The sequence below is a fragment of the Zeus faber genome (assembly GCF_960531495.2).
Source record: "Zeus faber genome assembly, chromosome: 10".
NCBI lineage: Eukaryota > Metazoa > Chordata > Actinopteri > Zeiformes > Zeidae > Zeus > Zeus faber.
Window position 1 is genome coordinate 8,720,017 of NC_137199.1, and position 25,611 is coordinate 8,745,627.

Sequence of the window (25,611 nt, forward strand, 5' to 3'; positions counted from 1 at the left end):
ATCAGTGAAGAATTCTGAATACTCTGACATTGAGTCATCAACAGCTTGGCCTTGGGCATTACCTTGCCCAAGGCAAATCTCAGGCAACCGTGAGTGTCTCTGGTAAATAAAATATGATAAGTGGTTGTGATTGATTAAACCCATTCTTTCACTGAGAAATGATAGGTAAAATCGACCTCATGCAAATAAAATAAATGTTGTATTTTCACAAGGCACTGTCCACATTGCCCTTGCATTGCCAGTCATTTTGAAACTGAATGATCATCCGTACTTGTGAAAACTAAAATTAGAAGTTTGAGGCTATCAGCATGGTAGTTCAGGGAGCAGGGATTGAGCGAAGTTTGACAGGTCTGGGATTGACCTCCTAAACTGAGAGTCAGACATAGGGAGCCATGGATTGACTGGCATTGATCAACAAATTTTGCAAAGCCCTGCCATTATATCATGCTCTATTTGTTCAACATGCAATTTAAATCTTACGTAATGTCTTTAATGATATACATACCATATTATATACCAAAAAGCAGGGAGATTTGGTAGCGGAGAAAACTGTACTGACCTCGCAAAGAGCTGTTGGACCCAGTGTTCCCTGCCAAGTTAAACCCACTATCTACTCCCCGATCTCCTTCCTCAAAAAGAAGGTGAAGTACAGCAAATGAGAAATGTGCTGCATAGGTAAGCTGTCTAACTTCTTTGCCTGGCATATTGTTGTCTCTCAACAAGGTGATGAGTATCCCCTGCGTAGCGAGGGAAAAACAGGGTTCATCTTATGGACACAAGACCAATAAAATCTCTTGTAGATGGTCTAAGGCCTTTATAGTGAAAGTATGCAACCTCTAAAACACCCCTGAATGTCTTTCCCTTGTCTTTAAATTGTGCTGTTAAAACAGAAATTAACTGGGCCGACAGCCTTCTCTTGCCAAAGGAAGATACTGTGGATAAGCATGATTCTATATAAAAATTGAATGATTTACTGGCAAAGCACATGAAACTCGAGATGGATGTAAGTGCAACAAAAAGGGCGAAGTCTATACGTAGCCTCAAGCAAGCACAAGAAATTACCAAACATAAGCACCTGTTGCAGACAACAAGGAGTAAACAGTGCAAAGTGTGCTCTAAGCATCCGGAAAATATTCATATTGTGATTGCATGCCCTGAATTAATGACCGGTTTAGATTGGTGCAAGAACATCCTCTGGAGCTGAAAGTGCCAATTTATTCAGCGCACCTGAAGTTCAGCATTTTTACCCCAAGGTAGCGGTTAAGTCAAAGACAAGAATAAATAAAGTAATGGCGAAAAATTGTGAAGTTATTGGCTACACACACACGGCCCGCCGATGCCTGCTTGCTTTTACTTTTGGGAGAGACCCTAGATGAGAGATGCTACTTGAGGCATGATGACAAATTCCACAGGCGTCTTATTATCCAAAAATGATTCATCCTTGCAGATAAGTTGTGTCCTGACTGTAATTGACTAAGACAGAAACCATACCTCTTCCATGCTTTAATTCAGACTGTAGTATGCAAGTGTCTCTGTGCATATGTAATTAGTATGAGTCTGTGTGTGGATGCTTTACCGTCATGTGCTGGTTTGCTGATATTTGCATATTCATTTTATATATACGTATATATCATAGACCTCCCTTCCATATTTGCTGTTGGCATGGTCCATGTAAAATGCATGGCATAGGTAAACACATAAATAGTTAAAAGTTGTACAGGTCCTGCAACGAGGGGTTAAAATTGGATTTGGGTGGTAGGTGGACCCTATTTTTAATTATCATGATCCATTTTTGGCTTGGAGTAATCCAGTTCAATTATTAACACATCACGTTTTCTCAATCTATCTATTATATCAGTCATGAATGAATGATACTGTACCATAATTACACCAATAGTCAATAGTCAATAGAAATTAAACATCGGCATTAACTGTGGCTCACTTGACCACAGTACAACCAAATGTTTGGTCACTCTGGCAATGGGAAGTTCATGTGCTTCCACAGAGTTATGAATGAGTTGAATCCCTACCAGAAGATGATATACAGTATAACAGCACCGGGGCATTTTACGATACCACTCCGCTTTACTAGCCTGTGCTAATGGAATCCTGAAGTAACCTTTTTTGTTGACAGTTGTTGATTATGTGTTTGCCTGGAGAACAAATGTTCTCTCCTGAGGGCAACAACCTTGGTGTTAAGTTATCTAAACTAATCTTAATTTCAAGGTAGCTTAACCACTTCCCACTTATACCGATTGTCTGCACTCATTCATAGTACTAGCAGCTGCTGTGAATGATTTTAGTCAGGTCTGTTCCTGAAGCGATAATATTTCTCTGCACCTTTTGTTATTTCCCCATTAACAATCCCTCGTTTACAGAGCGGTATTCTGAGGGACCGCATTATCTCCCGGCAATTGAGTCACCCAGTACCATTTATCGAACACTTTACACTATTGAAGGCTGGCGGAGGAGGGGTCTGTGGGTTGGTGTGTGTGTTTAAATGAATGCATTTTTTGTGTGCCTGTCTCATTAAAAATGTTACGAATGCTCCAATTAATTGATAAGTTCATCGACCTTAATTGCCATGTTCGATGAGCCGAATAAAGTGGGTTACTCAATCTCGCTTGGCTGCTGGGGATATTTTGAGTTCTCTTTCCAACTCTGCGAGAACATTAGCTGTGTCTTTAGGCTCGAGTTGAGAGGCACTTTTCCACATTATTAACATTCATAATTCGGTCATTTACACCAAGGGAATGTTTTCACAGATCGGCATGCTAATCGTAAGGGTGTCAAAAACACTTATCCTGAGGCAGGTCAAGGATTAAGTCTAAGTCTCTGGTATTGCTCAGAGCAGCCGCATGAAGTATCTGTTATATCAGCCATGATTAAATGATATAAATCATGGTTGAGTATTCAAGGATAGGTTCGCTGTTTTTCTATCGAGGCCTTAAAATGTTGGTTTCCATCATTTATAACTGTTAATAGAACAACCAGGTGGAACGTTTTATTATGGAGAAAGAGCTGTGCTGTGCTTAAGTATAGTCCAATAGGGAAAATTCTGGAGCTGTAAAAAAGTGTTCAAGTGTTAAATCTCCTTTTTGAAATCTTTAAACTCATGATGGTTCCAGGTGTATTTTCTAACCTTGGCTACAACATGGGTAAACAGTAGAAAGAAAAACAACTTCATGTTTCTAGCACCTTACATACATTCGCACAGATGTGTGTATGCATTCTAGCCTAAAGAGCAGATTTGCAGAAGTACATAATAGTCAATAAGATCCATATGTTTATATGTTGGACAATATACACCAATCAGCTCAAACATTAAAACCACTGACAGGTGAAGTGAATAACATTGATCATCTTGTTACAATGGCACCTGTCAAGGGCTGGGATATATATTCGGCAGCAAGTAAACAGTCAATCCTTGAAGATGATGCGTTGGAAGCAGGAAAAATGTGAAAGCGTAACTATCTGAACAACTTTGACAAGGGCTAAATTGTGATGGCTAGTCACATGCACTGACTAGCTCTTGCTAGTCAAAGCATCTCCAAAAAGGTATCCTGGTTTGCAGTAATTAGTAGTACCTACCAAAAGTGGTCCAAGGAAGGATAACCAGTGAACCGGCGACAGGGTCATGGGCAACCAGGCTCATTGATGCACATGGGAAACGAAAGCTCGCCTGTCTGGTGTGATCCCACAAAAGAGCTACTGAAGCAAAGATTGGTGAAAAGTGAATACTGCTATGATAGAAAGATCACATCTTGCTGTGTATGGGGCTGCGTACCCGCAGACCGGTCAGAGCATCCATGCTGACCCCTGTCCGCCTCCGAAAGCATCTACAATGGGCACGTGAGTGTCAGAACTGGACCATGGAGCAACGGAAAAAGCTGGCCTGCGCTGATGAATCACGTTTTCTTTTACATCATGTGGATGGCTGCACTATGGGGAGAAGGCAAGCGGGTGGAAGCAGTGTGATGCTCTGGGCAATGTTCTGCTGGGAAACCTTCGGACCTGGCATTCATGTGGATGTTACTTTGAAACGTACCACCTAACTAAACATTGTTGCAGACCAAGTACACCCTTCATGGCAACAATATTCCCTGATGGCAGTGGCCTCTTTCAACAAATGAATGCGCCCCGCCACACTGTAAAAATTATTCAGGAATAGTTGGGGGAACATCAAAAAGAGTCAATGTGTTGACTTGGAAACATTGTGAAGTCGATTGTACTGTATGCCCCATTGGACTCCATTAAAAGCACAGGGAGAAGTTGCAGCAGAGTGGTAAATTTTTCACTTTTAAAGCAAGGTTGTACTAAGAAAGTTAGAAATTGTGGGAGCCAACATTATCATGAGGTCCAGGTTAAAAAATAGCAAACTTGTCCTTTATCCTATATCCACTATGTGGGACTTATGCAGTGGATATAACCATTAATACAGTATATCATCTTACTAGTTCACTGAGGAACGCCCTGTTGTTTAACAATTATATAAAATACCTCACATTTGAAATGACCTCCAACTAACTCAACACTTTCTGGTTTTGCTGTTTTACAATCCATTTTAAATTTGGAGTGAATGCGTTTGTTTTTGGGGGGTTTTATACAACTGTGTGCGGGCCATTTTTTTTCCAATGTTTTAATATTTTGTCGTTTGTCAGGATTGATTGGTACACTGGGATGCATGGAGGCATCTCTCTGAACGCAGGGACTCCAGATTATCCTCTCAACTGATCTCACCAGGAAAAATTTGAATTCTTTTTTTTTATTAAGGTTAATTAGCATACTCTTATTTCCCCCAGGTGGAAGTGAAGAGATCGCCGTGGCAACTCCCGCTGCATTCTCAATGTGATCCAAATCCCTTATTGGCTGTTTAATCAAATTTTAATTAACCATCTACTCAATGGACTTCGTAATTGGTACTCAAAACAGGATTCTCCCGTCCCTGTGTCTTTTTTTTTTTTTTAAAGCATGGCACTATAATTTAATTAGACTTGTAATCAAATTGCAAATCCTAAACAGAGAACCTCCCATTCTAAAAGTATGGTTTGACACAAATTGAATACTTTATATTTTTCCTTTGTTGAAACACTAATGGATAGTGCATGCCATTAGTGTATAGGCCTTGTCAGACGGATAACACATAGTCCTGTAATCACAGGGTTGCATTTGGCAGAAACTCCCTGTGCTGCTTACCTTCTCCCTAGCAAAGGTCACAATGGCTGACAAGGGAACGTGCATACCTCACACACACACACACACACACACACACACACACACACACACACACACACACACACACACACACACACACACACACAAACTATCATACACTCACTTGTAACACTTAAATATCACTGTGCGCTCGCACCCACGTGCAGGTGTTTGCTGTGTATCAGTATCAGCAAACGACAACTCGTTTGGCAGTGACTGCCGACTCCTGAGTCTTTTGAAAGATTTTTTCACTACGAACGAATCGTTTACTAGTCATGCATCACGAGTCATAATACACTTCTGTCAGTCTTCGTTGTTCAGTAACATCACACACACACACACAGACACACACACCCACACACACAGACACACACACACACACACACACACACACACACACACACACACAAACTGAGCTGCCAGTCAGTCCGTCAACTCATTTTGTCTTGGCCCAGTTAAAAAGTTGCAATCCTGTTTTTTCACACACACACACACACGCACGCACGCACACACGCAAGCACGCACGCACACATACACACACGCACACACGCACACACACACACACACACACACACACACACACACACACACACACACACACACACACACACACACACACACTATTTGCAATTACCGTAATTGGCAGGGCCATCATTACGTGTCTACACATTGCTAAGTCGTTGCAGATGACTTGGGAAAAGTAAAACGCTCCTGGTGAAAACGTTACGGCAAAAGTTAGCGCTCGGCCCAAATGTCACACTATCAGAGCAATTAAACTTGGTTTTTCGATCTTATCAATGGAGGATTTTCTGGGTAAACAAGACACTCCACGCACAGGCCTATTGATTAAGAGCTTGTTTTTCTTTTCTTATTTTAAAAGGAATAAGATTATACGCCGTTCTGGAAGGACTTCGGATTTTTGGCCAAGGTCGACAGTACTGGTGGCGGCAGCGCCACAGTAATTTTGGAGGGTTTATTTTGCACCACTGCTTGGAACTAAACATCAAAAGAGTTGGTGGTGAAATTTCATGTCATGTAATGTAATGTCAATAAGAAAGTGTACACCAGAGTGGAATGTGTTTGTCCAAATAGATTGTGGGCAAAATTTGGCTGGTTTGATTTACTAGAAAATTATTATTATGATTATTATTATGATGATGATGATGATGATGATGATGATGATTATAATTATTATTATTATTATTAATATTATGATTAATAATAATCATAATCATATATATATATTATTATTATTATTATTATTATTATTATTATTATTATTATTATTATTATTATTATTATTATTATTAATAATAATAATAATAATAATAATAATAATAACAATTATGAGAATAATTAGAATAATTAGAATAATTATTACAAAGACCTCGCAGCCACCCACGAGTCCCGCAGCAGTATAGACACTCCGCGGTCGTGGGAAAGCTCAGAGCACAAGGCACCGCAGCCACAGAAGACCCCCCCGACCCACAGAGAAGCCAGGAGCCCGCGGAACAACACCAACCCATACCCCCTGAGGAACATAAACCTGTCCCGGAGGGCACAAAGTGACCCTGTGCCCCTGAGGCGCGCACATACAACCCACCCCCAGGCGCAAGGAACCTGGGCAGCGGGCAGCAGGCGCCAGGCGCAGACCACAGGCCAGGAGCTGGATCCCACGGCCGACAGATTGACGCCCGGCCAGGACCGCCCGCCACTCGGGCGTTTCCAGTTTCAACTTCCAACCGTTTGAGCGGGCGGTGGGATGATGATAATAATGATTTCACAATTAGAACAGTTATTATTATCTAGCGGGTCGACCGGCAGACAGAGGAAGGGAGTATCTAGGGATGGGGTGGTACATGGGGGACATTTCCCCTTTGTTTCTGCAATTCCTTGTGTGTGTGTGTATGTGTGTGTGTGTGTTAGTGTGTATGTGTGTGTATTTGAAGTGCTATCCACTGCACTCGGATGTCCCCCTGCTGCGCGTTTGATGATAATTTCTGGAGGCATATGCCAGGAAACTGCAATGCTCCCATTACATAACGCTATCACAGTGGAAAACAATATCAGTTGATTAACAAGGATGTGCATGGAGATTTAATAAATGAATAACGTGAAATGTGCAGACGGTTTGAAAAACTTTGTCTCTCGTAGTTATTTGGACAATGAAGCTTATTTTGTGCACTATGTTATCCTTCAAAATCCACTAAATTAGCATGTTATTTAGTTATCCTACTACTTAGCCAAGATAGCATAGTACACCAAACGTGTGTTTAGTATGTCCAAAACCATAGTATGTCAAACCAAAAACAAGGTAATATTGTGGGAAGTACATAAGTGAAGTTTGGTTTTGTTTCGCTCAGTAAAGAAACTTAATTGACAAATTAAATGTGGATAATGTTGCTCTAGTATTCAGTGCATGATTCCATGCAGAGAAATATTTTGATCTGATTATAATTACCGACAGAAGCTCTATTGATCTTGAATGGAGAAAATGTACAAGACTTCAAAGTCACTCTTCTTTATTATCTTCTAGCTTGTTATTGGATCTTCAGAATATTTGTGAAAATACATTTCTTTTCCTTTCTAGGTGTTACAAGAACCATCATGAGATCAACTTCCTAAAAAACAAACTTTTCAGTACCATGTGAACTCCATGAGTCCTTCGGAAAAGTTCCCCTTTTCCAATGAGGTCATCCGGACACATTTCACAACACAGCCTCGATGGTCCATTGTACGTGAAAACCTCATGTATTCTTGAGAGCTTGAATAACCCTCAAGCCTGTTTGGGAAATGTTTGGTTTTGTTTTTTTTTTCAACAAAACGTAATTTAAAGAAGATGGTGTCAGCACATTGCTTAATCAATCTCCCCATCGGTGGAAATGAAGTGTGGATGTGAAATGGTTCTATTGTCGTGCAGGACAAGCATGTAATCATTTAAATACAGAGAGGAAAAATATTAATCAGGAACAAATTATCTCGGATAATTTGAGGTTGATTAGGTGTGAGAATATGAGCTCCACAGCGGAGCGGCCCCATGAACTATAGCTCCACAAACATAGAATTACGAGAAACGGCGACGCTCGTACCGCCGGGGCACCAAAGTCAAAAGTACTATCAAGTTATTTTAGGCGTCGATAACAGTACTTCTGACAGACAGCTCTTATATTTACTCAAAAATGAGCTCCGTTTATTATGCCTCGTTTGAGTTTGGTGCCTGGGCTCCACTGCGCGCCCGGCGAGGTGTACCGCAAACACAGGCGTACTTCGAGAGCTAGACAAACAGGAGTAATGAGTTTGAATCCTCCTATTGTGTGGAAGAGTAAGAGCCCGACAGGTGGAGGCGAGGGGAGGTAGAGGGAGCTCAGCAGCAAAGCAGGCAGGGCAGGAGGGATTGGTTGATGAAATGGGCCCAAACATAAGGGGCGTGGAAGCGTGTGGCGCCGGCAGGTTTTTTTGACGGAACTAACTTCTTGTTTTTTCTTCTGATTCAAGATTTAAAAATTGGACATTATGTTAAATAATAGGGAAGTTAAATGCAATGATTAGCCGCTTCCCCGCCAAGGTACAGAATCTAAATGAGGAACCCCTTTGGGAACCAATGAGGGACCTTCTGAAAAGATCCGAATCTTCTACTCGCGAGCAGAAAATTTATTTCAGCATTCAACTAATGTGAAAGAAAATGTCTCGGCAAATGGCCTCACTCATATTGGAGTTTACACAACACTTTGCATTCCACCTATATAAAGAATTATAATTGTGACAGAAATCACTGACTTCCATTGACAGCTCAGATCCGACCCAACTCTTCTTGCTGTCGTTACACCGATCGAATCAAACGAACAAGAGTTGGAAAATTGAATAAATCTTTTTACTGATTCACTCGTCCAATCATCGCCCAATCGCCAAAAAGAAACACATTTTTCATCACTAGTTAACCGTAGGTTCTTTCTCGCCAAGTCTTTTTTTTCTTTGAAGCATACCGACTTCTTCAGAGGGTAACGCGATGAATAGGCAGAATACATCTGCTTATTCCGTTCAGTGTAAATACAGGCATTCAAACAGCTGCTTCATTTTACTTTTACAACCCTAACATGCCAAAATTATAATCACAATCTCTTACTTCCATTCTAAGCCTCTGTCCAATGCTATTTTTATTTATTTTTTATTTCTTTAATTGTCACTTTAACAGGAAAGCTCAATTCATCCATCCTGTGTCTTTGGACTTTTTTTCCAGCGCCTCTCTCTTTCTCTCTCTCTCCTTTGTGTGTGAATAATAATAACGCCGTCTTCTCTTTTGAATAGCTGCCCGGCGTGTTCCTGCTGAATGGCGGCCGCCCCTAGTATCTAAAAATAGTTGGAAACACGGCCAATTAAGGCTGTATGATGAAACAGGAAGAAAGGGTGAAAAGGAGGGTGGTACAAAGGTGACGGCCGGGCGAGGAGGAGGAACGACCGGATGGAGTGGAGAGAGCGCACGAGACGACATAACCCAAATGAGGAAATAAAGAACCCGGGTGAGGAAATAAAGGGGCAAACAAAGAAATGAGAGAAAGATGGAGCGGGTGAAAACAAACGAGGGACTTTAGTCAGAGGGACTTGCCAGCTCGCTCCAGCCTTCAATCCCTGATGATGCCTTCAAAAATGAATAATTATTCAACGTTGTGGAGGGGGTGGGTGAAGGGACAAGACAGAAGTTCAATATTTCATCATTATTTATGTTTTTATGTGTGCTTCACTTTTGCACAATTCAGTAATTCAGCCGTTCTCATTAATAGCTGCGACATGTCTCTGCCAGATATTTGATCTGTTCTGGCTGGAAGGAAGGTGTCGGGACGGGGGCTTTAGCCAGATATTGTTTTTATCTCCCCACTCTTCCACTTTGATGATCACGATGGATGTTTTTCCTCAGATCGCCGGTTTCTGCCGCCCTCATTATTTCCTTGCACCGAGGGGTATTTGAGGTGAGCGTGCGTCGCTCTCCTTTCTGATTAAGCCACCTGTCCATCACTTGACCGTTGACAACTGTTCAATGCTGTTTGTCGCACAGGAAGCGGTCTAAGTTCACGAAAATTTTTATGTTTTTTGCTGTAATGCAGCAAAAGATGATGTCTGACTACACCGTCATATTACAATAATAAAAATCTCATGTCACAATATCCTTTCATGACAATATATCGCCCCGCCCTACATTGCGGGGCTGTCAGCTTCATGTTTTTGCTGTTTCAAGTTGATGTTCTGTGAATTTGTTTGATAGACAGACAGACAGACAGACAGACAGATAGATAGATAGATAGATAGATAGATAGATAGATAGATAGATAGATAGATAGATAGATAGATAGATAGATAGATAGATAGACAGATAGATAGATAGATAGATAGATAGAGAGATAGAGAGATAGATACATAAAACAATACATAGATAGATTTAAATACAGTAAACCTAAAACTGAACAACAAGCTAAAAATAGAAACATAACAATAAGCAATAACCCTAAAAATAATCAATGTATAATATAAATGTGGTAATATACAGTAAAACTAATTAATTCTCCCATGATCAATAATTGCCTTGAAATAAACAAAAAAAAAATGATAGTCATAAAATATAATAATAATAATGATAATAATAACAATAACAATAATAATAATAATAATAATAATAATAATAATAATAATAATAATAATAATAATAATAATATAAAAACAATAAACAAAAAAAAAAAGAATAACCATGAGATTCCTCCGGGATATTCAAATCTAGATTCTCTCTTTCTATAATCCAGAGTTTTTAATTCTTCACTCAATCTCTCTTGTGAATTGAAGTTGTTGTCACTCCACCCATCCCACACTTCCGGTTGTAACATTTGTCATTACACGTTGTTATTGTACAAAATACAGTTCTTACGTACAATATACGTAAGAACTCTTCCGACGTACAGCGTAACAAATCTTATTTGTTATGATCATAGCTAGGAGGGACCCAAATGCATGACACAGAGACAGGAGGCAGACGGGGGGAAAATGAAAAAGGTTTACTTGGAGACGTAGTGGAGATGACAGGAGGGGTCCAGTCGGGATGGGACGCTTGGAGCCAGTGCGACTTTCGGGCCAGGTGGAGCAGGACAGGACAGGAATGGTGATGACTGAGGAGGAGGGATCCAGGTTCCAGGTGGAGAGACGGAGAGATGGAGAACCAGGCTTGAGGGAGCAGGACGGACAGACTTGAACGAGGAGGGAAGAGGAGACAGGCAGGTAAGGATGAGGACGAGACTCTTGGATACACAGACTAGGATCTAAGGACTAGCAAGGAGCCAGGAGAGATATGAACTCAGGTAGGATAGCAGCTCGAGGGGGATCGTCTGGTGCTCAATCCGGGTCAGGTGGGACCCCGTCAGGCCCTTGACCTCCTACAGTGTGGGGAGAGGAATGGCCGTCAAGCCCAGGTGGCACGCCAGATCTAAGAAGCGCTTGTCCACGCGAAGTCTATAAGAGCAGGGTAGAGTCAATCACCTCCAGGAGACGACGTCCCTCTGGCTTCTCTGGGGGCCTTCTGTGCTCCCTGGGACTGGGTAATGCTCCTCGGGTGTGGTTGTGGGGGTTGCTCCACATCCCTCTGGCTTCTCTGGGGGCCCGGGGCGTCTTCTGTGGCTGCAGGGCAGGGTGACGGGGCTTTCCGGCAGCCGTAGACTGTCTACAAGGCTGTGGAGTTCGGGGGGCTTCGGGGCACTGCTTGTAGGCCGCACACACACACAAAAATACAGGCGGTTCCATCACACACACACACACACACACAAACATACAGGCGGTCCCATGACACACACACACACACACACACACACGCACACACCAGCACACCTGCTTGGAGTGCACCCCAGCACCCTCCTGGTTACATTCCTCTCCTTTCCTCCCTCATTTACTGTCATAACTGTGACAGGAAGAGGCCACGTGACCAGTTGTAGTTCCAGTTTTCCAGGACCTAATTATCTGTTTTTGAATAGATGTTGTCGTCCAATGTTTATGTTTCCGTATAAATGTTGTTTGTTTCTATGTTTATTTGTTTCGCTGTGGTGATTCTCCCCCTCTTGAAGTAGTGTTCAGTCTTTTATAGACCCAAACATGATAAATAGTTGTCCAAAGAGGGGGGTTGGTGGTGGTTCTCTACAACCAAAAACTGTGCTCTTGTCGTCAAACAGGTTGTCCACAGGACAGAGTTATCGCAGCAGTTCTTGATGATTGAGAACTTGTGTTTCGACCAATCACCGTGCACATATACCACTGAAGGTTCCTCTTGTGCCGGTTAGTCCCTGCCCTGGAGTAGGAGCTAAAAAAGTCGCTCAAAAATGACAACGAAGAACTACGATCGTTCCATGCAGTGCGGACACAAAAAAAGAGAGGGTTCCTCCAAAAGTTCTTAAAACTATGTAAAAGTTCCTTTGGTGCAAAAATGCCTAAAGGTGTGATGGTGCTGTCTGGGGGAAGCCAATTGGGAGGGGCAGAACTCAAGGTAAGACCTAATCTGAAATGGCAGGAGAAATTACGTAAGTACGTAAGTGACAACAACACATGGCAACCTACCTTGTGACTAAACTTAAGTTGTGACAGAATTATAACAATCAGAGCAAAACAAGGAACAGACTAATCAAATAACAAAACAGTGCAAAACTATGACAGTCTGTCACGACATGCGTCACGAGTGCTGTCTGAAGAATCCAAATGCAGGACTCAACAGAGGCTCAGGAGGAGGCGGGTTTATTTGCAAAACACCACCAAAACCAGGGAATCAGTCCATACAGCTTACAATACAAAAGGGACAGGCGAAGGAGTAAGTCCAGAATCCAGAAGGCAGGAACTCGGTCAGGGCCAGGCGGGCAAGTACAATTGAGAGCTCAGTGGAAGAGATTAGACTATCTGACACCACGAGAGTCAGGCCTAGAATGACATGTCACAATGCGATAATGTTAATGTAATGTCGCTGACTGGGAGGAAGCTGATTGTGAGGGGAAGAACTCCAGGAAAGACTGAATCTGAAATGGCATGGGAATAAACATAAGTGAAGAATAAAACATGGCAACTTAAGTTCTGACTGAACCTAAGTGGTGACAGAACTACAACAAACAGGGAAAACAAGGAAAGGATATTAATATTGAATTTGTATTCACATTGTGAAAAAGCATAGTTAACTGTTGTGTACAATAAAGGATTTATTAACCTAATTAACCCTAATAAAGCATTGTTCTCGCTTTACATCTGGTAGCTGTTAACTACGGCGGCTGAGATGCAGGTACCGGAAGCACCGCTGGCAGGTTCCACCCGCGCCGTTGGGGAGGTGGAGCAGGTCCTTTTGTATGAGCATTATTCACAGACAGTTTGAACACGCTACAACTTTCTCCGAAGATTGAACATGTCACTCATAGAGGTAATAAAAAAAAAACATTTTTCCAGAATGTAAAAAACTTTTATTAAAAATAGTTGACACTTTACCTACCATGGAATGGGAAAGAGAACTTGCTGTTTCCACCAATATAAACCTGTGGAAGCTTAAATGCAACAACACCTTTTCTTTGACCATTTCAAAATGCAACTCATCCAATATAAGATTCCACAAAGAGCTCATATCACCCAACACAAAATGTTCAAAATGGGTTTTGTGGATAAAGACGTTTGTTCTTGCTGTTCCATTGATACCAGCGATTACTACGTTCATGCCATCTGGCTCTACCCTCCTCCTCGGTGACCTTCGCTTTGTTGACCCACCACTCAAACACAACAAACCCATCTTGATTGCCTTAACAATTGCCAAGAAAATAATATTACTCAATAGGAAAAACAGAAAATCTCACCACATCCCAATTGTTACATTAATTAATAGAATACATTTCAATGGAAAAACTATTGGCCAAAAAATATCCAAAAACAATTTTTTTTTAAATTTGATGAAATGGGCTACTTTTATCAATGACAATAACCCCCTCCATTAATACTTTAGTCTTCCTTAGTCGGGGCAATGTCGTGGTGTTTTGGGGCATGTGGGCGTCCCTCGGGTCCCAACCGAACAAACCGGGTCTCTGCGGTTGGGTAGGTGCTGAGCGGCTGTGGGAACATCCAGATATCCTGCGCTGGGCACACTCGGCTATGCACTCGGGGCTTGCGGCTGAATGGGGCAACTGGTGGGTTGAAGTGGGGCGGGCCTCGCCCTTGCTTGGGGCATTGGTGGGCTTGGGGGCCCTGCCAGGGTGCCTGTTTTTTGTGCCTGCGTATGGGGGTGGGTTGTATATGTGTGCCTCGAGGGAGCAGGGTCTCTGGGACTAGTTTATGCTCCTCGAGGCTGCGCATGGGTGTTGGTCCATGGGCTTCTCTGGGGGCTTGGGGGTCTTTTGTGGATGCAGGGCATGGTGCTCAGGGCTGTGCTGTGTCGTGGGGTGTCTATACGGCCACGGGACTCAGGGGTCACTTTTCCGCTGCTTGTAGATGCTACGATATAATATCAACCTCATATACCGGAAGCAATTGGCACAAGTCCCATACACTCACCGGTAGACACATCACACATATCACATGCACGTGCACACACACACACACACACACACACACACACACACACACACACACACACACACACACACACACACACACTCATACACACACATATACATACAGGCAGACTCATCCCAGGACACACACACCACCAGCACCTGAACACACTCCCAACACCCTCCTGGTTGCATTCCCCTCCTTTCCTCCCTCATTTTCTGCTATAACTATGACAGGAAGAGGCCACCTGATCAGTTGCTGTTCCAGTTTTCCTGTACTGAATTAATTGTTTTTGTCGATACATGTTGTGACCTGGCGTGAGGGAACTTTAACATTTATTTGGCAATATAATTATTATGGAAGAACATTTCAATACTCATCACTTTTTGCCTTTTCATTCATTTGCTATGTTTAGCTATTGGAAACTCTATATACATGAAGTTTCTTTAAAATAACCATTTATTTTTTACTTACAAACCTTGTCATTGTTATAACTTACCTTGTTGTGTGTAGGTACATGTGCAGTCTCAGTGACGGCAGGAGAAGTTTGCTCTCTTGCGCTTCAATTATGACTTTTTTTACAGAGGTTTACGTATTAACGGTGGTTTACAATAGTAGTTGAACTTATGTAATTTTAGTGGTGATTTCTTTTCTTGGATTACATTTTCAGTAAGTTAGGTTTCCATGAAAGATGAAAAACTTTGTGGTATTTTTGTGAGTAAATACCATATCACGGCTTCTGACACCTCGCTGGATTTTGAACGCATCACTCACTTATACAGTCGAGTGCACTCGACTTAACAAAATCCACAAAAACTCAAGTTTTTGTGGATTATTGTTATCGTATTGTTCCATGAATCCAGCAAAGTAATGGGGACCAAAGGGATAAAGTATTAATCGAAAAGATCCACAGCAGGTAAGAATGTACATAAACATATGAACAGATGCCTAGTTTGTAATCTCCTACCACTACAGAGAGACTCTACACTGCACGCTGGACACGATGCCATTGTTCATTCTGAATCAGAGCCTGCCGTCTGCCGTTGTTCTGTTTCAAATTTTTTAGCCTGAAAATGTTTCCTGAGCAATAACAATATGGGGTCCAGCCCGCAGGGCCTATTTAAATATAGCTGCGGGCAGCAATACATGCGGTCCATGTTAGTTGGTGTTACGTGACGGGGTGACATCTGTGACACAACGATGTTCAAGGCCTATTTGCAATGCTGTAGATTATATTTAGGGTGGAGGTCGAAGTTTCTCACAATGCGCTCTGTTTTGTAAGAGGAATTACGGTAAAAGGGTAGGAGAGAAGTCCAAATGAAGGAAAAAGCATGGCAACTATTTAGATTAATGTTGGTGTTAGGTCTAAACAGAAAAAAGGAAATCTTCTTGTTATGAAAATAACACTTACTAAGTAAAAATGTGTGTACCATGTGCCCATTTATTGACTATACCACACAATAACACTGGTGAGGCAAAACTCGTGAACAGTTAAAAATCTCGTAAGGGAATCTTTTAAATTAATCTTTTCAGTGTTTTTCTGTAAATCTGGTTGTGTTTTTAGAATGTGTAAAGCATTTTTTCCGTTCAGCTCGTTCAACATTTTGCAGCGCGTTTTTCTAAATGCGCGCATGTGTTGTCAAATTGGTGAAGATGTTTTCTTAATTTGGTTGTGTCTTCCTAGGTTGCAGTGCGTTGAGCTCTCAGGGCCACCGTAGAAAGAGGCTCAACAGAGCATGAGATAAGAGGGGCCACGCCGATCAACGCTGATCAAAGACGGTAAGTTCCAGCTGAGAGAAACCAAATAAGCGAGAGACAGCAACACACACGAATGAAAAAACAGCAGTGAGTCACCCCCCCCACACACACACACACACACTCACACACACACACACACACATACACATTTAAAGATTGCTTATAGATCAGGAGCCGTTGGTCTGCCAATACAGGCCAACCAGCTGACTAATCATTCATCTGAACTATTAGCCATCAGTCACCACCAATTCAGAGCCTATTTATCTGTGTGTGTGTGTGTGTGTGTGTGTGTGTGTGTGTGTGTGTGTGTGTGTGTGTGTGTGTGTGTGTGTGTGTGTGTGTGTGTGTGTGTGTGTGTGGTGGTGTGTGTGTGTGTGTCCGTGTGTGTGTGTCTTCATTTGCGTGTGTCCTTGATCAATCGCACTGCGTTAAAATGCGGGGTCTCGATGGACCGCGACCATAATGCCCAGCTTAATCTTTGCTGCAGCCAGCACCGGCGTCTGAAAAGCTGCTGCTCTAGCAGAGAAGCCCTTAAAGCCCTGCAAGGCCCTGGCGTCAGGACATCAGCACATCTACCTTCCACGCTGCACGTCCTGCAGCAAAATTCTACATCCATCTTTCACCCTCATGAGAGGAAAAAGCGCATTCTTACAGACTGAAGGCTGCTATTTGGTTTCAATAGCGTGCATAGTAACCACTCAAACAAAAGTCTGAAGGTGGACAATTTCCGGAGAGATGGTCGACTTTGACTAGTCGTCAAAAGGCTGTCGTTTCTGAGATGCAAAGAGATACAACCAATGTGAAGAAATGCATTTATTTAACAGTGACTGAGTGATAATCATATCATTTTTACTAAAGTATGACATTTCAAAGAGCTTGAAATAGAGAATTTGAGGTGTACCTTCAAGGGCTTTTCAAAGTTTACATTCGCACCGCCAAGAGGAACGGTGAAGTGACATCAGCCGGCCAGCGGTTGTTAAAGCAACAAGATGGAGGACACCGTGGTCGAACATTTGTCTTTGTTGTGTGTCGTGGGTTCTATGATTTTAACGGAGTGGACGAAACAATTGTTCGTGTTTTGTTCCATTTCTTAAGGCTCCCATTATGAGTTGTTGTTAACTGCTAAAACTTTACACAGGTTTTTAAATGTGGTGGTTTCCGCTCCTGCATTGGCTCATGGAGGTGAAGTAATTTGATAACAAACATGGGATCTTGATGCATCGGAGCAGGCAGGGCTATAAAAAACAATTAAAAAGCAAAATAATAAAGCTCTGGAGGTGGTCTTTAATAATGGACAAATTAAAATAAAATTGAGCTCCGTCAGGTGGAAGCTGAAGAGAACAGAACGGAGAACAGACTGCAAACAAAGTTTCTCTGTCTGCATACACATTCCTTAAACTCCTCAATTGAAAAGATGGAAAGCTTTTCAGAATTCAGTGTGAAATTCCAACAATGCATTGTAAAACAATGTTTTCCTCAAAACTGTAGAATTATATTGTTTTAGCTATAAGTTTGTTTTAATAAATCTGACTGATTGCATGTATACTTCACTTATCAAGTTGATGTTTATTGACAAGATGTTATTTTGAACAATATTGATGAGTCGTATTGAACCGAGTGAACAACAAATGAAGCTCTTTGTGCAAATCGAATCAGATTCACCCTTTTAGCCCAGATGTCTCCATCTCAACCACGTTCTGAATCGTGAGGTCAAAGGAAATATTGTTTCTTTGTTAACACAATGTGCAAAGAGGCAAAACTTTAGAACAAGGCAAGCATGAGGTACAGTGGAGGTATCATTTGCATGCATTTCATATCACCAGTACTCAACTTCAAGTTCAGATTTTGAAAAGCCCATCATTGGTGACCTGTTTCAATATGAAGATGAGCCTTTGAATATTACTCTTTTCATATGACTCTCTCTTGCTGGAATGACTCCTGACTCCTAAGTCATTTCAACGATTTGTTCACTGCAAAGGAATCGTTTGCGAGTCGTGCACCACTAGTTTTAATGTCTAGATTGGTTTGATGTGTTGGCTGCCTTTCTTGGCCAAGGCCTTCTTGACAGAGATTTTCAATATCAGTGTGCTTCTCCTGGTTAAGTGAATGTTAAATAAATAAAACAAAAGTATCCCTGTGGCCAAAGTGGACCGGGGTTAAGGATAACATTGATCTTTTAGTATTTTCGTTGATACCCATACCTGACACACAACCGTGGTAAAACCAGCCTGTGAATTCCCTTAATGGCCACCTGACGAACTGACTGGCCCATACCATCCTTCATCATTTCACACTCAGGGTTAAGCAGGAGAAGGAGGTGAAGACGCTACCAGGACAGAGCGGTGGGATATGCAAAGAACTCCCTCGGCTCGGCCGTATCAACATCGGATTGGCAGCTGTAAGAGTTGCAGTTAACCTCAAATTTTACTTCTTTGACTTTCCCTCTGTCTTCTCAATGAGTTTTGTTCAGCGCGCGCCACCTTCGAAACCGACCAGAAGGCGCGAGGGGACGTGGTGGAATTAGCAAATACCCGACCAATTACTGGAATGACTCAGCAGGCAGCAAACATTAAACAGACAAATACCGTTGCAAACAAAGCGCCTACCTTAGCCTCCTACACCGGTGTCAGCTTTGATTACACCCGGCATTTGTCTGGCAACTCCAGCTAAAACAATGGTCTCGCGGTAATATACGTGCAATGAATGTGATACGTTTCCTGCCAATATCTGCTGCGACAATGGCGACGGAGGCATTTTTTGACGCTTCTGTCACCAGTCAGCACAGCTCACGTGGGGTGATGCTGATTTGGATAATGTCATGAAAACCCATTAGCGTTCCAAGGCTCATTTACATCAAAACCCATTTCTGTGAAGTCTCTCACATTACAAAGTACCATCTTAAGCTACTGTTGCAGTAGATGAAATTGTGATTTGGTGCCAACGACTGCGATTGCCTTGGGCTCTGTCATATTTTCTCCCATCTTGGGTTCTCGCTAAAGAGGCTGCATTCGTTGGATTGCTTTCTCGCGTACCTTCCTGCGGAAGTTGTGCTGGAAAATTCTGGGTATCAAAAACCTAGAGTTAGGCCTAAAATGTGAAGGGGTTCAGTGTTAAAGAGTCATTTTTAGGCATCTATTCTAGCTTGCGATAGTGTTTATCTTTTCCTTCTTTGGGTTCAAGGGTAACTGTAACTCTGCACGGGAGTCTGTTCAATGGTCGACCAAGTAGACTCATGTTGAGTTGATTTGATTTTGACTCCCAGTCGGTTTATTCCAAAGGCCAGACTTTGCTTTGTACTAGAATACATACCAGATGCAGTTCACTCTGGATATAAGTCCCCTTCTTGTTACTCAGTAAAGTGAATTGAAAATAACAGGCAACCCAGCACGTATGATGGGTGAAGTGTTAAGGAATCTTAGGAAATATTTCCATTGTCATTTCAATTAATGAAAAGGAGAGGGAGGCAAAAGGAGACAGATGATGTGGAACAGAATTGAGGAGAAAAGGAAGAGGGGAGGTAAAAGGAAGGGAGAACTGCTTTTTGGAAGTAGGCGGACACTGGAGGACTTGGACTGTCGAAGGAGCCCATTAGTGTGGCCCACATAGATTGCGATAATTCAGAGAGATAATTCCGTCATGATTATACTGTATATCCATATGACGCCCTTACAAATAGAGGCAACAGGGGAAAACGCACAATTAGAAAAACTTGACTGCGTGTGTGTGTGTGTGTGTGTGTGTGTGTGTACATCCATGTTCTTAGGCTAATGTACTGTCTTATAAGCCTCTATGGGAAATAACAAGTCATTACTGTGGCATGGGTAAGCATGTGTATGTGTGTAAAGATGTGTGTGTGTGTGTGGGTGTAGCTTGTTTGTGTGTGTGTGTGTGTGTGTATGTGTGCATGCGTGCGTGTGTGTGTGTGTGTGTGTGTGTGTACAGCTTATTTGTGTGTGTGTGTGTGTGTGTGTGTGCAGCATGTCATGCTGCCTCTACACCAGCCGATGTGATAAACACTGTCTCATTACGGTGCGCAGCGTTTAGCTTTTAAGTCGTGCTCCTTTGAAAAAGAATGAAAAGCAGCAGTTTTCATATGAATCAAACCGCAATCAAAGACAGGGCCGCGCTGCGCCCGTGTGTTCGGGAAAGAGTGCCTACGTGACCATGTGAGTGAGTGAGTGGAAAAAAGAGAGTGGGGGGTAGAGGGAATGGAAGTGAGAGAGAGGGAGAAGCAAACGGGAGGATATATGGTCTAAGTTACACTCATCTAAATGCAATGTCCGAGACACAATGTGATGCACCAACGCTTGTGCAAAATTTCTTTTTCATGCCGATGATTCTCGGTAAGTGACCCTCAAAAATGGAGTACATGGTTATCTGTTTTTTTTCCTGGATAATGCCTTCACTGCTGATCTATCCTGAAGCATGCCTTTGCTTTTATGATATACAAGGTAGAACACAAAAGGCTTTTTTGGAACGGAGGAACTTTTGGAGGACAGTTTTATTGCGCCCGCACTGCAGAAAGCGGGAATGATTGTAGTCCTTAGAACGCCTTTTTGAGGGGCTTTATAAGCTCCTACTTCAGGGTAGGTACTTTTCCAGCACAAGAGGAACCTTGAGTAATGTGAGTGCAGGGTGATCGGTCCATATGTTGATTGGTCAAACGCATGAGCCAATGCAGCAGCGGAAACCGCCACTCTAAAAACCTGTGTAAAGCATTAGCAGTTAACAACAACTCGTAACGGTAGCCTTCAGAAATGGAACGAAACACGGAAAAATGTTTTGTACACTCAGTTAAAATCATGGAACCCACGACACACAACCATCTTGTTGTTGCTATACCAACTGCTGGCAGGCTAATGTCACTTCAGCGTTCCTATCGGCGGTAAGAATGCAAACCTAAAAAAGCCCTTGAAGGTATGTAGTTGGAGGGGGTTTTACACAGTGGGAAGTTCCTCTCAGGGAGTCCCCAGAACTCTTCGTTCCAAAAAAGCCTATTATGTCATCCATAAAAAAATGTGTTGATTAAGATCTACAGAGGATGGTCAGTTTGGCGATATCTTGAAAGCAAATTGGTATACTGGTATAATGCTTATTCCGTTAGATTGCATGCTCTCCCGCAAGTTGCAAATGCAGTTTCAAGACGTTCAAAAATGTGGATATTTTTCACGTAACTCACAAACCACAGCGCTCCACTCCACCACACTCTTGGCTTCGATCTATTTTGCAGCAGCATACCCAAAGACTTTGCTGTTAAACTCAAAAACGAATGATTCATTTGGGTAAAATCACATCACAATCACAGGTGTCACATTAAGTCACTGGATATGATCATGAGTGGTGACTTCATATCCCACTCCATGTTTACAGAAATAGTTGTGTTAATGTTGTCACAAAAGGACCCAGAATGCAAACTGCCACTCAACTTCTCTTCCCTTCGATGATTATTTAAGTACTGTGTTACTGTGAGTGTTATAACAAATAGTCACTTAATCATGTTGCAAAGTTAAATAGCAAATGGGTTTCATGGACCGTGATGCTTTTCATTTGCATCCTTAATTTGAAATTGGAAAAACGTTGGAGAGTAGACTCCATTCCAAAGTACTGGAAACATTGTCAAAGTAGGTTTGTCGTCAATTTGGCCATTCTTAATATTTCAGGTATTTTAAAACTGCTAAATGCAGAACTTTTTTTAACACAGTTTTTTATGCTATGTTTGTGTCTATAACACTGAACTGCTTCATTTTTCATTCTCAACATTTTTTTCTTTTTTTTAACCAGTGCTGTCAGATAGCTGAGCATACAACACAGAGTATTTGTATGCCATTGCATCTAGGACAGAGTCTGCAAGTGGAGTTCAAGTTCTCAACCTGCAATGCAACTCTTTTTTCGTTCTTAAATCATCAAGAACTGCTGCAATAACTCTGTCCTGTGGACGACCTGTAGGATGACAAGAGCACAGTTTTTGGTATCGAGAAGCACCACCAACTCCCCTCTTTGGAGAACTATTTATCATGTTTGGGTCTATAAACAACTGATCACTACTCCAAGAGGGGAGAATCACCACAGTGAGAAAAATAAACAGAAACAAACAACATTTACCCAAAAACATAAACATTGGAAGCCAACATGTATTGAAAAACAGTGAATTAGATCCAGGAAAACAACTGGTCACGTGGCCTCTTCCTGTCATAGTTATGGCAGCAAATGAGGGAGGAAAGGAGAGGAATGCAACCAGGAGGGTGCTGGGGTGCACTTGAAGCAGGAGTGGTGGTGTGTGTCGGTGTGTGATGGAACTGCCTGTGTGTGTGTGTGTATGTGTGTGTGTGTATGTGTGTGCGTGTGTGTGTGTGTGTGTGTGTGTGTGTGTGTGTGTGTGTGTGTGTGTGTGTGTGTTGGTACGATGTCCACCAGTGAGTGTACAGGACTTACCAATTGGTACTGTATTATGTCGTGGCGCCTCCAAGCAGCTGAAAGGGCCCCGAAGACCCCCAAACTCTGCAGCCCTGTAGACACCCTACAGCTGAAGGAAAGCCATCCTGCCCTGCGGCATAACCTAGTCCCAAGGAGCCAAGGAGACGCTGCAGTCCAGGGGTGCACACATAAAACCAACCCCCAGATGCAGGCACAAGACGCAGCCGCCGGCACAGAACCCGGGCCGCGGGCGCCAGGCACGGGCCGCAGGCCCGGATCCCGGACCCACGATGACAGACTGACACCGCGCCCGAGCCGCCCGCCCCGCAGGCGAGCCAGAGACTCGGCTCGAGTGAAAATAAAAACTAAAAAGATTTGCTCAGTTTTAAAGCTTTTCATTCATTGGATTCAGTTGGTAACCAATGCATAAAGTTTAAAAAGAACTATTTAGACGTCATGCCGATGAATAATGGACAAGCTGTGTGGAAATCACAAGATTTTCAGTCGTCATCACTGTCACTAGATATCTTTATATCAAAACATGTTTCACAATCTTCAGAGTGGAAACAGAGTGATTACCAGTAAAGGAACTATTTTTTCTTAATCAGACACAAAAAGCCTAATTATGTAATTCATACCGAATTATTTATCCTATACCAAGAGCTGAAATAGTGCTTTCTTCATCGTGCTTCAGCTATGCCACATGATTTTTCATACTTGAAGCCCAAGCTGACTTATCTGAGTGGCTCATATCTATCTATCTATCAATAAGATTGATAAATAATCAATGAAAGCCAAGCACCATAAGACATATCAGAGCTAGAAATGTTCTTAAATTCTTACGATTTACCCAACATTGGGGGCTTTTAACTGAAAATATGCCTGGCCTCGTAGAAAAACTTGCCGTGTGCTATAGCGAGGCAAGTATAGCATGCTATTTTATTGAGGGGTTGGGAGCCATGGTGTGTTAATGCTGATTTATGCTACTGCGATCAATTCTGACTGATAATATTCAGAAATATGACATATTAATATAAAACACGCGTGAAATGGAATCAGTAATCTGCAGAATTCTGTAGAGTAGGCAGATAGGATGATATAGATATAAATACATCTTTTCTTATGATGTACATATAGGTTTTCCAACCCTGTTGCTTGTACTATGCATTGAACTAGACTTTCAAAGCCTTTTATTTTATATTAAGCAAATTGCAATATCACAATATCTAAGAGGAGATTGCAACATAAATCTATCCAAATGTTTTACCAGGGGTCCAGCCCCAAAGGGGCGGAAGATTTTTTTGTCAATGTAAATTTGACGTTAGTGGTGTGTTGATGTCATGGATCTGCCGCACTTACAGACAAGATGAATAAGATGTGTATTCGGCTAGTTCCGACATGCCATCCCTCAAGTTTGATCAGGATCAGATCCATTGATTTTGAATAATTTAGAAAAAACTGTATTTTTTCTCATCGCCGCAACTTGCGTGCATGTGGAAATGACGCCGCGCACAGGTCACGTGATAGCATTGCAGTCTAGTTATTGGTCAACAATCTTGACCTCGCCAAGATGGCGGCACGTGGCGATGTAACTGACATAAGAACATTATGGATGTCATGGATCCGATAAACCCATAGACAAAATTAATACGATTTTTATTTGGGGCCGTTCCAACTTGGCATTGATTGTGTTCAGTATTGTGGATGGAGTTGTGATCCACAATTGCTACCTCACCAAGAGGACTCTGCGCACAGGTGTACGCTGCAACGGAGAAATCCTTGCACCCTTGAGCAAGTTGACGGGGTACACAGATCATGTGATAGCATGTGAACAAAGTCCTATTTCTATTCAAAGATTTGTATATTTGAGTTTTTTTATTCATAGGTTTATGAAATACATCACTATAGTGAAGCAATTTTCTGTTGATTTACAATGTGCAATACAAGTTTGTGTTCCCCAAATTGGACGAATAAATAATCGTGATGACAATATTGACAAAAATAATCGAGATTAACATTTTATCCATAATCATGCAGTATCACTTCAGAACGATAACCGCCGTTAGTTACGACGTGGGAAACCCAACCCAGAGAATTACACTGTAACCAGGCAGGAACGAATGAACTTCTGCGGTCACAAAAAACTCCGGAACAGAGCCAAAGCACCCTGGTCCATTGAACTTTAACGAAGGGCCGACTACCATGGACCCAGCGTATTGCTGCCTGCGGCGATTGGATTTATATTCTGGTGAAGGCAACGTGGCACAATTTATAACCAAGCCGTGTTCATAATCTTCTTAAGTGATATTTTCAGTTATCACTAAGATAATTATTTTGGACTTCATTCGTGCCAAAATCAATGATGAATAGTCTTTCTCCGTTCAGTTTGGACGCCATTATCGCGACGACCACAGGGTGAGCAACCGCGATGTAATTACCACCTGCACTGCAAGACTGTCTGAAGCAATTTTGAGACGTCGAGGGCTGTATCATTCCCTGAAATGTAAGATGTCACTTAGAACAAGTGGGACTGGAAGAGTAGCAGTGGAGCTTTCATTTTATGGATGAGAAACTGCTTCAAAACCTGTCTTAAATGGATATAAACACATTGAGTCTCTCGGTAGCTCATCCGGAGTGTTGTAGGCCAGATTTCCTGCCATTAACCCTAAAGTCTAAGGCTAAGTTTTG